The sequence below is a fragment of the Balaenoptera physalus genome (assembly GCF_965194825.1).
Source record: "Balaenoptera physalus genome assembly, chromosome: 1".
Taxonomy (NCBI): Eukaryota; Metazoa; Chordata; class Mammalia; order Artiodactyla; family Balaenopteridae; genus Balaenoptera; species Balaenoptera physalus.
In genome coordinates, this window is record NC_138882.1 from 158093742 (window position 1) to 158109123 (window position 15382).

Here is a 15382-nt window from a genome sequence, read left to right on the forward strand (position 1 = left end):
AAGACTCCCTCCCCTATATGAGTGTCTGTGTGTGTTTGTGTGCAAGCGCATGCATGCATGCATGCCCACACTTGTGTCTGTGTGTATCTGGGTCTGTGAGAGTGTGTGTGCATTTGTGTGTGTGTGTGTGTGAGTGAGCGGGGTGCTGAGCTGTGGGAACCCGATGACATCAGCTCTTCTGGCTATTTTTAGCTCCCTCTGCAATGATGGCTGCTTCACTGCCCCTCCCCCTCCCAGGTTCCCATCTCTCCTCCCCCTTCAGGCTCCCAGAGGCAGCCGCAGCCAGTGGGCAACCACCATCCCAGTCTAGGTGACCCCCTGGATGACCGAATACAGTTCATTCCCTCTCACCCCAGCCCTAGCTCCCTGGAAGCTGAGAACACCGGGCTCCCAGGCCAGAGGAGGAGGCTTGGGCAGTCTGGCAGCCCAGAGAAGGGGCCTGGGTTAGGTGAGCTGACCTGGCTGATCTCCAGCACCTAGGGCGCCTCTCCTTCTGCTTTTCAATCTGAAACTGTGTCTTGGTCAGTAGTGCCTGCTGTGTGCCAGGGAGGATGCCAAGTTCTGGGGACAGAGCAGTGAGCATGACAGTGGGCGTTCTTCCTGGCTGGAGTTATGGCTCGGTGGGAGACAGACATGAAACAGAGCACACAGGCACCGCACTGGACCGCAGCGAGGGCTCTGAAAATTGGTAACGAGGGGATTTAGTCTGGGATGATGGTCTCTGTCTCTCACAGAGGTGACCTGAGGGAACCAGAGGGGCACTCCCTTTACCTTGCACCTCGCACCCCAACAACCACACCTCCAGAATCCCACAGAGTACTGCTTCCTTCTCACACCCCACTCTCTGCTCCCAGCTCTGCACCAGCCCACCATCCAAGTGGTGGCCCACCACTATTTGTGTCTCTCTTTTCTTTGGAGCTTCCCCACAGTCGATCCCCAGGAAGCAGTCCAGTGTTTCCCATCTATAGATGAGAAAACTGAGGACCAGAGAGGGGTAGTGCTGGACCACATTCCTCAATGCCCAGGGAGCAGCCCAGGCGAGATGGCAGGCAGGTGGAGGAGGAAGTGGTGGTGGCACTGGTGTAGAAGAAGCAGGGATGAGGTCAGGAGGTGGGAGAGGGGAGGACCGCAGCCTGAGGGGCTCGTGCCTGGAGGAGGGCTTCCTGCTCTACCCAGCCAGGGCAACTGCTGGAAAATCGGGTTTGGCAGCTTCAGCTAACCCGAAGGACTGGAGGAGTGGTCCAGACCACACCTGGGAGGTGGCCTGGAGGTGGGCCCATTCTCTAGCATGGAGTATGGCCAAATGGTCTCATCGCGGGAGCATTTTATAACACTGGGGCCCTTTGGAGTATGTGGAAAATAGCTCTGGGCTGAAGTCAGGAGCCCAGAGTTTCAGTCATTGTTTTGCCCCAGACCCCGGTGTGATCCTTAGAAAGTCCTGCCCCCTTTCTTGGCCTCAGTGGGCCCTTCCGGAAAGGAGCTCTGGAGGATCAGTTTCCCCACCCCCAACTCCTGCCCTCCGTGTTTTCCTGGGAGTCTGACTTAGGCACAGGAACACAAAGCCAGTGGGTAGGGGCTGACCAGACAGCCTCTAGGGCGCCAGGCTGGAGGTCCCTTGTCACCAATGGATCAATGGCCGGAAGCCCAGCTCCAGCCCCACAATGCAATACCGGTCACCCCACCCTTACCAGTGCCCTCACCCCCACCCCCACTTCCGGCCTCTGTTCCTTCCTCACCTTCAGGGAAAGCTGCAGGGCTCCCTAGGGAATCTCCCATATCTCCTCCACTGGCTCCCTGCCCTGTGCTTAACCCTCCCCCTCTGCCCATTTGGCCAGGCCAGTCTCCCAGTCAACTTTCTTTTCCTGGACCCGCAGGCAGTCCAGGGAGGAAAGGAAGCTGGGTGGGAGGGCGGTAAAGGAGGCTGCTTTTCCTGCTACCCTCAGATACTGGAGCCTAAATAAGGGGCTTGGGGGAGGCAGGTGGACTGAATGCATGGGCCTAAGACTGGGCTGCCCTGGGCATATCCCGCCCCGGGCAGCCCCAGGGGAGGTAGCAGTGCTACCCTTCACCTATCCAGCCATCTTCTTCCTCTGCCTTCAGCGAATTCAGAGAAAAGAGCCTAGAGCTGAGACTTGCATCCTCTGGAGAACAAACACAGAAATCCAGGCCAAGTGAATCCAGACTGTTGTCACCATGTCAATGACAAATTCATGAAACACAAAAATCATAAAATTCTGGATGCATAGAATCCATAGTCGCAGAGTCTTAGCATCACAGAATTCTAGCATGGTGCAATCTGAGTTACAGAATCTTAGAAATACAGAATTCTGGCATCACTGAGTCCCGGATGACAAGATTAGCATATCCTTGAGATGGAAGTCTTGAGAAGTCAATTAGTAAAGGGTGGATGTCTAAACCAGGGGATTCCCCAGTGGGGATGCGCACAGGAGTTCTCACATGAACACGAAGGAGGAGGCAGAGCCTGGGACACATGAGCTTAGTTAGGGTGAGGTAACACACCTGCAGTAAACCAGACAGAAGACAGACCTCTTTCATAAGGACACATTCCAGGTTCCTGAGGATGAGGGGAGTGGGGTAGCAGTGAGGAGAGAGAAGAGAACTATATAAACAAAGAAAATGTTACCTGAAGAAAAATATCATCAAGTAGCACAATACACCGGCCCTAATGCATCCAACTTCCACAGGATTGGGGTTAACATCAGCCCAGGACATTTTCAAAGGTTAGTAGGTTAGTAAGACTCTTTATCACATTAGAATGGTGACCCATGCCTGGCTTTTTTTTTTTTGGTCAGAAAGGTACCAAACAGAAAAAAATCTATATACTACACTTTTCTTGGGGCTGCTGGCAGGAGCAGCCTCTCTCCGAAGGGGTGCTGAACCTGGAGCAACATGGTGTACACCAAAGCCAGCTTGTGGGGTGGGGTTCAGCGCCCCCAGCAAGGCCCTGGTAGGGGGCCTTGTGGAGGGCATCTGTCTGGGGTGGTGTCTGTTGGGGGCGGGCATCTCTATGGAAGGAGCCAAGTTTGAGGCAGCACTTTGTATGGGGACCCTTGTCTGATTATGGAGTTGGTTACTCAGTAAACAACAGGGATATTTACTTAGCATTTCTGGGAAACTAGTGAAAACTCAGGAGCCCAGAAGGAGCAGCTCCAGAGAAAGGCAAATGCCAGGACCTGCTGCGCATGGGAAATGGGGCAATGTCAGCTGGAGATCCTCTTGCTCGGCTGCCTGTCCTTGGATTCAGCTCAAAACCTCAGCCTCGACCTCTACCCACACCCCCATTTGCCTCCCTCTCCCTGCCTGCCTTCTGTTCTACCTACCTATACCTGCTGTGTGACCTTTGGCAAATGCTGTCCCCTCTCTAGGCCCCAAACCTCCTTTGCTCTTTTTTGAAGTCTATAATTGGGTCCTAAGTGAAGCTTTTAGTCCTTTATAGTCCCGCTTTTGTCCAGATCAGTTTCAACTTCAGATATCTCCATTCTCAGCTTCCAGAGAAAGTGTCTGGCAGCGTAGGGGAGAATGCAGGGAACAGGGAATAGAAATAATGCTCGCATTTGACATGCTATATGTGTCAGTGCCCATGATGATTGTTTTTATAAATCTTATACAATTCCCACAACCACCCTGTGTATATAAATCATTTCTCCCATTTTATAGATGAAGGAACTGAGGTTCAGGGAGGGTAAATAAAATGCCTCAAATCATTCAGTAGGGAGCAACAGAAGCGGAATCTCAACCAGGTCTGTATTAATTCTGAGTGCTGTGGTTTCAGATTAGCATTATTTCATGCGGCTTCCATAGGTAAAAGGAAAGCCCATGAATGGGAGTTTAGGGAGAACTGGTCTCTCTGGCTGGATCTGAAAGGTGATGAGTTGCACTTAGAAAAGTTTGCAGGGCTTCCCTGGTGGTGCAGTGGTTAAGAATCCACCTGCCACTGCAGGGGACACGGGTTTGAGCCCTGGTCCAGGAAGATCCCACGTGCCGCAGAGCAACTAAGCCCATGCGCCGCAACTACTGAGCCTGCGCTCTAGAGCCCGCGAGCCACAACTACTGAGCCCACGCGCCTAAAGCCCGTGCTCCACAACAAGAGAAGCCACCGCAATGAGAAGCCCGCACACCACAACGAAGAGTAGCCCCCGCTCGCCACGAAAGCCTGCATGCAGCAACGAAGACCCAACACAGGCAAAAATAAATAAATAAATAAATTTATTTAAAAAAAAGAAGAAAAGTTTGCAGTAAGGACTGACAGCTCATGCTGTGAAAAAAGGTGAACTGAGGCTCCTTCTCTTGGGAACCCCTGGGTATCCTCAGCTCAGCCTGGAGATAGCTGGGCTGGGTTGAGTGTGAGGAGGTTGGGTTGGAGAGTGGGGTGGTCCTGGTCTGATCTTTAGGGTGTTGAGAGGCTGCTGTCACTGTTCCTGGAGATAGTGTGTGCATGTTGGGGAGGGTCTGTGAATGTGGGCTTCTTCGCTTTCTGGGATGGGCTAGCCTCTGCCACCTGAAGCTGGAGCTGGTTGACGGGACTTTGGGGTCTGGAGCAGGGGACTTTCCAGCTCGGATAGCATGGTGTGTTGGCACTAGTCTCACTGCCTTGAGGGTCCCAGCACCTTCTGGATCCCTAAGACTCAGCAACCTTGCACAGCTGCCTCAGTTAACTGGCTCAAAGGAAGTGGAAGGATTTCAGATGGTCACCTAACCCCTGCCCTGTCCAAGGTTGGGTCCTCACAGGGGGCTGGGAAATCAGGAAGTCACTGTCTCACAGGGTCAGGACTGGAGGCACCCCAGTGGGGGGCGGGGGAGGGCAGTCATCTCTTCCAGATCCTTCACTATAAGGGTGAGGAAAGAGTTTGAGGTCCAGAAAGAGAACAGGACTTGCCAAAGATTGCTTGGTAGACACACCAAGAGAGATGTCAGGGCTAAAAGAGAGGTTCAGACTTTGTATACTGGGAGCTTAGAGAGGCAGGGGCACAGACCCCTAAAGGCTTCAGCAAAAATGTATACGTGGTTTTAAAGCTGGGCTTAAAGAAAGGACAACTTTTTAGCTGATGCAAAGGGATAAAAGACTTTTCCTGGCTGAGAAACACCATGAGCAACGGCCCAGAGGGGGCACTGATTGGCTATGTGGGATGAATAAATTGCCCTACAAGGCTAGCCCATGTGGTTGGAATAGAAGTCTGATGGGCAGTAGTATAAGCCAGGGTTAGGACTTGAGGTCAGGACTGTCTGTGCTCTGTGAGAAGTCACAGAGGTGGAGGCCGCAGGGATCCAGGGCCCCGAGGCGGTTGGTACGGCAGTCTGAGGAAGACCAGGGCTGGGAGAGTCTTAGCAGCAGGGGTGGGGTCTGCTGGACTCTCACCACCCCAGGGCCCAGTCTGTTTCCTCCAATCCTTTTTTTTTTTTAACATCTTTATTGGAGTATAATTGCTTTACAATGGTGTGTTAGTTTCTGCTTTATAACAAAGTGAATCACTTATACATATACATATGTTCCCATATCTCTTCCCTCTTGCGTCTCCCTCCCTCCCACCCTCCCTATCCCACCCCTCTAGGTGGTCACAAAGCACCGAGCTGATCTCCCTGTGCTATGCAGCTGCTTCCCACTAGCTATCTATTTTACATTTGGTAGTGTATATATGTCCATGACATTCTCTCACCCTGTCACATCTTACCCTTCCCCCTCCCCATATCCTCAAGTCCATTCTCTAGTAGGTCTGTGTCTTTATTCCCATCTTGCCACTAGGTTCTTCATGACCTTTTTTTTTTTCCCTTAGATTCCATATATATGTGTTAGCATAGTGTATTTGTTTTTCTTTCTGACTTACTTCACTCTGTATGACAGACTCTAACTCCATCCACCTCACTACAAATACCTCCATTTCGTTTCTTTTTGTGGCTGAGTAATATTCCATTGTATATATGTGCCACATCTTCTTTATCCATTCATCCAATGATGGACACTTAGGTTACTTCCATGTCCTGGCTATTGTAAATAGAGCTGCAATGAACATTTTGGTACATGACTCTTTTTGAATTATGGTTTTCTCAGGGTATATGCCCAGTAGTGGGATTGCTGGGTCGTATGGTAGTTCTATTTTTAGTTTTTTAAGGAAACTCCATACTGTTCTCCATAGTGGCTGTATCAATTTACATTCCCACCAACAGTGCAAGAGCGTTCCCTTTTCTCCACACCCTCTCCAGCATTTATTGTTTCTAGATTTTTTGATGATGGCCGTTCTGACCGGTGTGAGATGATATCTCATTGTAATTTTGATTTGCATTTCTCTAATGATTAATGACGTTGAGCATTCTTTCATGTGTTTGTTGGCAATCTGTATATCTTCTTTGGAGAAATGTCTATTTAGGTCTTCTGCCCATTTTTGGATTGGGTTGTTTGTTTTTTTGTTATTGAGCTGCTTGTAAATTTTGGAGATTAATCCTTTGTCAGTTGCTTCATTTGCAAATATTTTCTCCCATTCTGAGGGTTGTCTTTTGATCTTGTTTACGGTTTCCTTTGCTGTGCAAAAGCTTTTAAGTTTCATTAGGTCCCATTTGTTTATTTTTGTTTTTATTTCCATTTCTCTAGGAGCTGGGTCAAAAAGGATCTTGCTGTGATTTATGTCATAGAGTGTTCTGCCTATGTTTTCCTCTAAGAGTTTGATAGTGTCTGGCCTTACATTTAGGTCTTTAATCCATTTTGAGTTTATTTTTGTGTATGGTGTTAGGGAGTGTTCTAATTTCATACTTTTACATGTACCTGTCCAGTTTTCCCAGCACCACTTATTGAAGAGGCTGTCTTTTCTCCACTGTATATGCTTGCCTCCTTTATCAAAGATAAGGTGACCATATGTGCGTGGGTTTATCTCTGGGCTTTCTATCCTGTTCCATTGATCTATGTAGGCTCTGCCCTGACCTCCCTCGACAGGACCCAGGCCCAGCGTGAGGTCGGGCCCAGCTAAGGGGAGAAGATTACACCCCAGTAGCTGCCTTCCTGCCCCAGGTTTTCCGGCCAGTGCGCACACCTCCTCCCTTCAGCAGCTTCCCGATCCCGCCACTGCGGGCGGGGTGGTGGACGGGAGAGGGACGTCCTCGGCTTTAGGGCTTTGGCTGCTGCGAGCCCTCCCAGTGCTGCTGTGATGCAAATCCGCTCCGGATTTATTCCCGGACGTTCTTCCGTAAAGCGGGACGCGCCCGGCGCCAGAGCTTGGCTGGACGTGCCTCCCCCGGCCGTGACCCAAGGGCGCCACGGCCTAGAACTGGGCGGGGGTGCCTTCCCCGCTAGCCCGGGGATAGGGGTGGTGTTGGGACTATGGGTGCTGGGCCGCGGCGGCTCCGGCCTGGGGGCGGGGCTGTAATTAACCCGCCGGAACGCCGGGTGTGGAGCCGGAAGCGGTGGTCTGGAAGACCAGCAAGAACCTAACTAGGAGTGTAGGGGATGGGGAGCAGCTTGGGCAGGCTGAACTCAGGTCCGGGCCTGAGGTTTTTGGTGGAGAGATATGAAGGTTTAGGGCTGGGGAGCGTGTATAGCGCTGGAGATCGTGGGGTGGAAGACGAGGGGGAATACCCGGGCCTGTGAGGGGCCGCCCCAAGCCTGGCAGGGAAGCCGAAGCTGGAGTTACACCTCGGAGGCCTGAGAGCCTTGACACTACTGGGAGGAGGGTGGAGGAGAGGACAGGCGGGAGTAGGCGTGCTGGGTGCTGGGGCTCCAGCTTCAGGAAGCAGACCTGCAGGAATGGTGTGAGCAGTTTATAAGGAAACGCTAGCCAAATCAGCATGTATGTATAGGCATAGGGAGATGGCATCTATTGAGTGCATACTGCATGCCACACCAAGGATATTCAACAAATTGACAAAAAGAGGAGTGCGTCTTCGCTTTTTTCTTGTTACTTTTATAACCAGAAAAGGACACGACAGCTCTTTTTATTTAAAAAAAAAAAAAAAAGTAAATAGACCTAGTTTTCAGCCCTGCTAAGCCACTTACTGTTTGGCCTTGGAAAATTTGCTTTAACTTCTGCAAACCTTTTCTTATCTGTAAAATAATAATAGGAGAACCTAGGCCCAGGGTTTGTGGATTTGTTTGAGGATTAAATGAGTTAGGACAGCAAAGGTGCTTAGAACAGTGTTCAGCAAGTGGTAGCAATGAAAGCTACTTAGCCTAGTTTGGAGGTGAGGGTGGGGATGGGGAACAAAAAGTCTTCTGGAAGAGTGGAAATCGGAGCTGAGTCTTAGAATATGAGTAGCAGCTTGTCAGTGGAAGAGGGAGAAGAGAAGAATGTTAATGACAGAGGGGACAGCATGAGTAAAAACAGGCAGGGAGAAACAGGACAGTGAATTTGCGGGAAACGGGGAGGCATGAGGCAGGCAGTGGAAAGAGATGAGATTAGAAAGGTGAGCTGGGGCCAGACTGGGGCAAGGTGGGGCTCAAAGTTACGGAGGCCGGTTTCCCTTCTGAGAGCTGTTGAGTTTTCATCGGAGGCAGGAGGAGATAGGCTCCCACTGGGGCAGTGTGGGCACAAAGAGACCTGTGAGGAGGAGGATAATGGCACGAACTCTGCGGCAGCCCTGGGGTGGAAAGAAGTGGATGGATTTGGGAGAGGCAGGAGCGACAGGACTTGGTGATAGAATGAATAAGAGGCATATCTTGATTTCTAACTTGGGTTCCCAGGGTGCTGCTATTCTCTGAGACAGGGATCGGGAAGAGTAAAACATTTGAGGGGAAGCTGAGTTCAGCGTTGGACATGCCTTTGACCACACCCCTGCACAGACCCTCAGTAACTGGGGTCCTGTCGTCCCACCTGGCAATTCCTCTGTCCATAAGATGGGAGGGGTATCATTAGCACTGCTGGCTGGCTGTTCCCTGGCTGCGGCTGGCTGGAGGTCTGCGTGGGGAGGCTGGGCTGGGGGTGCTGCTACCACTGGGCTGGGTCTGGTGAGTGTTCCTTTGTGGTTCTGGATTGCTAGGCAGTTTCTTTGGTCACAGTCATGTTATAGGAGCTCAAGGACTGAGTTGTCTGATCGTTCCCAAAGAGAGTCCCTGGAGGGTGCCAGTGCTCTGTGCTGTGGAGATTACTATGTCAATTTTATAACTCAGGAAACTGAGGCTCAGAAATTGAGTGGCAGAACAAAGGTCACTGGAAGTGAACAAAGGTCTGTGTGCTGTCTTCTCACAGTTCCAGCTGCCGCATCATCAATGGTGACATTTGTTCTAAGAGGGGCAGGGAAAGCACCAGAGCCATGGCTCCTTGGGGGAGAAATGCAATCTAGAGGGGGTAAGGGGGATTGGGGGAGGAGGCAGGAAAAGCTTCCTGGAGGTGGTGCAATTTGTGAGGTCATAGAAGCGCAATCTTGTTTTCTGTCTTCCCAGCCAGCAATCATTGACAATCAGCCGTTGCCTGCCGTGAGGGAGACCTTGTCATCTGAGGGACCTCTAGGTAGAATGTGTCCACAGAGCCCAGAAAGTGGCAGGCTGGAATTCCTGCAGGCATTTCAGGCCTGAAATGGAGGCACTTCTACCTCGGTCTCTGGCATCCGTCAACCTGAGCATCCCTTCTGCACAGGCACTTCACTGGCAGCTGGAATCCCAGTGCCTATTCATTTTCATATCAGGGTTCAGCACAGGTTTCTGTTCTGTTCCCAGGCTTTGTTTTACTTAAAAAAAAAAATCGTGTGATGAAGTGATGGGTTATTTCTAAGGGAGGACTGACAATTACAAGAAAAACTGATTTTTCTGTGGATGATTGGGGAAAAGTTTTAAGATACAAAAAAACATTGCTAACCTTCATCTGTCACTCATTAAGTGTTTTTTTCCAGGTGTCCAAATAACTGCCATGGTAAGGGGGTGGCTGCATTTTAGGAGCTGAGAAGGGATAACTTTCCCAAACAATGTTTAAGTAATATTTGATCATTGTAGAAAATACAAGTAAAAAGAAAATAAAAAAATAAAGCATCCATTAAGAGAGAAATACTGCTAACATTTTAAAGTATTTCCTTTTTTTTCATTTCTGGGCATTTCTGGTTTTCTTTTACATGGTTAATATACTGCATAGATAATTTTGTGTCTTGCTTTCTTTTATTTATTTATTTATACCCGCATTGGGTCTTCATTGCTGTGCGCAGGCTTCCTCTAGTTGCAGCCAGCAGGGGCTACTCTTTGTTGCGGTGCTTGGGCTTCTCATTGTGGTGGCTTCTCTTGTTGCAAAGCACAGGCTCTAGGTGTGTGGTGCACGGGCTTAGTTGCTCCGTGGCATGTGGGATCTTCCCGGACCAGGGCTTGAACCCGTGTCCCCCGCATTGGCAGGTGGATTTTTCACAACTGCACCACTGGGGAAATCCTGTGTCTTGCTTTCTTATTCAACAAAATTATAAGAACTATCTCATATGATTTAAAACTGTTAAAAAAAATGTTTTAATGACTACATCATCTTCTAGTATATGGAGTTACCATATTTCATTTTACCACTCCCCCCATCCTTAGACGTATAGGCCCTTTCTTTCTTTCCCTCTTTCTTCCTTCCTTCCTTCCTTTACTTCTTTCTTTTTTTCTTTCTATTATAAAAATGCTGTGATGAAAATCTTTGTACATATATCTTTGTCCATATTTTGGGTTATTTTCTTATAATTTTTTTCTGGAAGTGGAATTACTGGGTCAGAGGGTCAAAATATTTTTAAGGATCTTTTTAAAATTGAAGTATAGTTGATTTACAATGTTGTGTTAGTTTCTGGTGTACAGCAAAGTGATTCAGTTATACATATGTATATACGTATTCTTTTTCATGTTCTTTTCCATTATGGTTTATTACAGGATATATATTACAGGATAGTTCCCTGTGCTATACTAAGGATCTTGATATGAATTGCCAAAATGCTTTCCAGAAAGGTTGTGCCAGTTACACCCCATCACCCTGATATAAATGTACCTGTCTTATGGTATAACACTGAGTATTACCATAAAAAAATTCTTCTAATTTGATAAGTAAAAACTGGAATCTCATTTTTGTTGTTGTTGTTGCTGAATAGTTTCTTGGAGGCCAGAGTGGCAGGGGTCTACTAGGTCAAAGATTTGGTCCAGTCTCACCGGTAAATTCTTCTACAGGTCAGACTGTCTCCTTCACTAAGTCGGTGGGGGTTGGCCATTGTTGTGGGTATCTATTGTTTTTACCTGCCTGGAGTTCTCTTCTCTTTGTGGTTATAGTCTCCCAGTTTTCCTTTGGGAAATTTCCTCCTCCATTTTGGTCCCTGTGATTCAAGTGGGCCTTCTCCACCCCCCGAATTCCAGGGATGGGCACTGAGACCCTGGCCTGGCCAGTCATCACAGTGATTGGTTTAGTAATGGACATTTCACGCAAGTGGGGCAATGATGGCCTTTTGCTGGAACACCTGGGGGACAGAGGCCATCTCTCCTATTAGGGGATTGGGGGTAGAGAGAGTGAAGCTAAAGAATGCAGGCCTGCATTTCCAGATAATTTATATATTCAAATGATTCATTTCCTTCGTTCTTTCCTCCAACTCTCCTAGTGTCACTATTCCTCTTTTAGCAAATGGAATATTATAATTTTTAACAAAGCAGTTTTATAAGTTCCTGAAGCAATGGATGTATGTGTGTATACATAACTGAAACTGACCAAATACAAATATATATATATATATATAAAAAGAATACAGGCCTGGAACTGGCTGGTGGCTGACTTTGCCACTCAAGGGGAGAGCCCGCCTAAGACAGAAGCTAATACTAGATAAGTGGTGCCCAGAAATGGAGAAGATATACCTGGAGACTTTGTCTGAGCCCCTGGATTCAGCTGTCTGGCTTTTCATTTACGTGAGGCAACAAACACAACCCCCCCTCCCCCTTAAAGGTAGTTTGAACTAGGTTTCTGTTATATGCAATTGAAAAAGTTCTATGGTTTTTGCATGGTGTTCAGAAAAGGCAAAGGTGCCTAAATTGTTACAGAATCATAGGTTCTGAAGGTTGAAGGATCTTCACTGTGTTCTTCATTCATGTTCTATATGCAAATCTCCAAGTGTTTTAGTCAGGTATTAGTCCAGCCTTTGCTTGCATAATTCCAAGGATGGAGTACTCACTACCTTCAAAGGTAATCTGTCCCATTGAGTCAGGAGATAGATGGGCCCCAGGCTGAGCAGCTGAAGTCTGTCCCCCCACCACCCCCATGGGCAGATACTCCAAGATAAGATAATGGCAGGAGCAGGGAGGAGCTGAGCCCTGCCCAGATAAAAGATAAAGAGACCACATATTTCTCATTCTCACGGTCAAGGAAACCTTCCTGACTACACATGTATGCGCAGAAAGACTCCTCAGGGGCCAAAAAGGGAGGGGGCACCACCCCATAGCAGGTGATGTCAACCTTTCCATAGGCCTCTGTGCTAGAATCCATCTTGGCTAAGAGATGCACGCACACACAGGGGAGCACCTTGAATTATACCAAATACAGACTCAGAGCCAGGTAAGCAAGATGACTGGCCAGAGGAAACCCAGAAGAAATGCCCCATATAAGTGATGTAAACTACCACGAAGGCACGACTCTCTCTCTGAACCCACCCGTGTGTGTCTATTCACACGTACTTTTTTCCTCCCAATACACCCTTTACTTGTTTCACTACTTTTTGTCTCTTTGTTGAAATTTATTTCTACAAAGCAGACAAGCCGGGGTCTTGTCACTGGCCACTGGCCCTTGTGGTCTAGTGGCTAGGATTCAGTGCTATCACTGCCGTGGCCTGACTTCAATCTCCGGCTGGGGAACTGAGATCCTGCATCAAGCCACTGCAGGTCGAGGCCACCCGAGGTCACCATCATTGGAAAGTCAACATCGAAGGAAAGTTTTTTTTTCTCATGAACTGGAAGAACTAAATTACTCCCCATGACTGAAACTAAGACAAAAGATGGGAAGGATCTAATCTGATGACCCAAGTATTTTGGCCAAATCCTTGGCTTTAGAAAGGAAGAGTTTAAAGAGAGCTGAGTTTGGGCAGGAAAGAGGTTAAATGGTTTGAATAAGATAACTGGGTGTTTTGTTTGTTTGTTTTTGCTTTTGAGAATTAGGGGGCCAGGAAGCGAGGGCTGGAGAGAAAGAAGAAGAGAAAGGAAAGTCAAACAATATGGCATAGTAGCAGAAAGGCTTTGAAGAACAATAATGTCTAATACTAAATTTCGGAGGTTTTCCGTGGTTATACTAAGTTCTCTCTGTCCCAAGTCTGGTAACAAAGCTTCTGGGTAAGCGACCGTTTTTGATGACAAAGGATTGAGGACCAGGTACAGGACAGGGATAACACACAGGGGATGTGAGGCAATCTATAAGCTAAATTCAGATAGTGGAAGCAGGGAGGCAGAGACAGAGGTTATTATGACAATGTGTGTGTAATTGCCCTGGGGATTTTCAATAATCTTTGGGAATGTTTCTGGGAATTTTTGGGAATGGGGGTTTGACCAATATTATCTGTTTTTTGTTTTGTTTTGTTCCGTTTTGGCTGCACTGTGTGGCTTGTGGGATCTTAGTTCCCTGACCAGGGATCAAACCCAGGCTCTCAGCAGTCCTAACCACTGGACCACCAGGGAATTCCCTTATCTGGTTCTTAAGAGGCAGAGAGAACGCCAGCTAACAACTCTATTGTACTCATATTAAGATGAAATCAACCTCCTTAATGCTTCCCCCATGATCAAAGGCATTTGCCTTTGGGAGCCATGAAGAACAAGGCTACTTCCTTTGCCCCACCAGACTGTAACTTTGTCATCTGGCTTTGGAGTCAGAACTGGGTTTGAATTTGGGCTTTGCCCCTGACCAGCTGTGTGACTGTGAAATTTATAATCTAGTGGGAAGAAATTGAAAATAAACAAATAAATAAAATATGTAGGGACTTCCCTGGTGGTCTAGTGGTTAAGACTCTGTGCTTCCACTACAGGGCGCATGGGTTCGATCCCTGGTTGGGGAACTAAGATCCCACATGCCATGTGGTACAGCCAAAAAAAAAATAAAATAAAACGTAGTATGATGGATAGAGATAAGTGGTATGGAGATAAAGCAAGTGAGAGGGAGATGAAATGCCAGGGGGTTAGTTATTTGCCACCTTTTATAAGGTGGACAGAGGAGGCCTAATTGATAATGTGATATTTGATCAGAGACCTACAAGAAGAGAGGCAACAAGCCCTGCCTATACTTGGGGGAAAATGTTTCAGGTGAGGGTAGAGCAAGTGTGAAGGCTCTGAGGTGGGAGTATGTGAGATGTGTTTATAGACCAACAGGAGGCCGGTGGCTGAAACAATGAATCTGCCCTCTCCGAGCCTCAATTTCCCATCTAAATAATATAGGGCTTCCCCGGTGGCACAGTGTTAAGAATCTGCCTGCCAATGCAAGGGACAAGGGTTTGAGCCATGGTCCGGGGAGATCCCACGTGCTGCGGAGCAACTAAGTCCATGTGCCACAACTACTGAAGCCCTCGCACCTAGAGCCTGTGCTCCGCAACAAGAGAAGCCACCGCAATGAGAAGCCCGCGCACCACAACGAAGAGTAGCCCCAGCTCGCCCCAACTAGAGAAAGCCTGCGCGCAGCAAAAGACCCAAAGCAGCCAAAAATAAATAAATAAATAAATTTTAAAAATAAATAAAATTAATAATACAGATGATAATAGTACCTATATCACAGAGTAGATATGATGAGTAAACGTGATAACGCTTAGCACAAGGCCCAGGCCTTGTAAGCTTTTGTCACTAAGATGGCAGCTAAGTCTTTGACCTTGTTGACCATTCTTTTTTGATAATGATTTGTGGTTCTCCTGCCATCCCAGTTCTCTTCCTCTGATTCATGCTCTCATTAGCCTATCATCTTTCTGCTGCAGTTGGTTCATCAGTCACTAATAATTAACAGCACCTACTATATGCTGCACACTTAGTTATAGGATTTTCTTAAGATGCCTACTGTCCCATGCGGGATCAAACATGGGTTCGATCCTTGGTGGGGGAACTAAGATCCTGCATGCCTTGAGGGGCGGCCAAAATAAAATAAAATAAAATTCACCTTAAAATTTTTATGTAAGTAAAATATACTATTTTTTGTGTACATTTCTATGGGTTTAGACTTAGCTATAAAGAGCTGGATAGGAAATATTTTAGGCTTTGTGGACATACAGTCTGTCATAAATACTCAACTCTGCCTTTGGAGCACCAGAACATCTACAGATAATACATAATGTACAGAGAGTGCATCTGTACATTAACAGCCATCATAAAAAGCAGGCCCAAGAGAATAACTAGCAAAGTGCTCTGGGAGTTCAAAGGTAAGCTCATGGAAAGCTTCCTGGAGAGGGAGCATTTAGGCTGATTTTGAGGAAAGGCTTTTCACGAATGGAGATGAGGTGG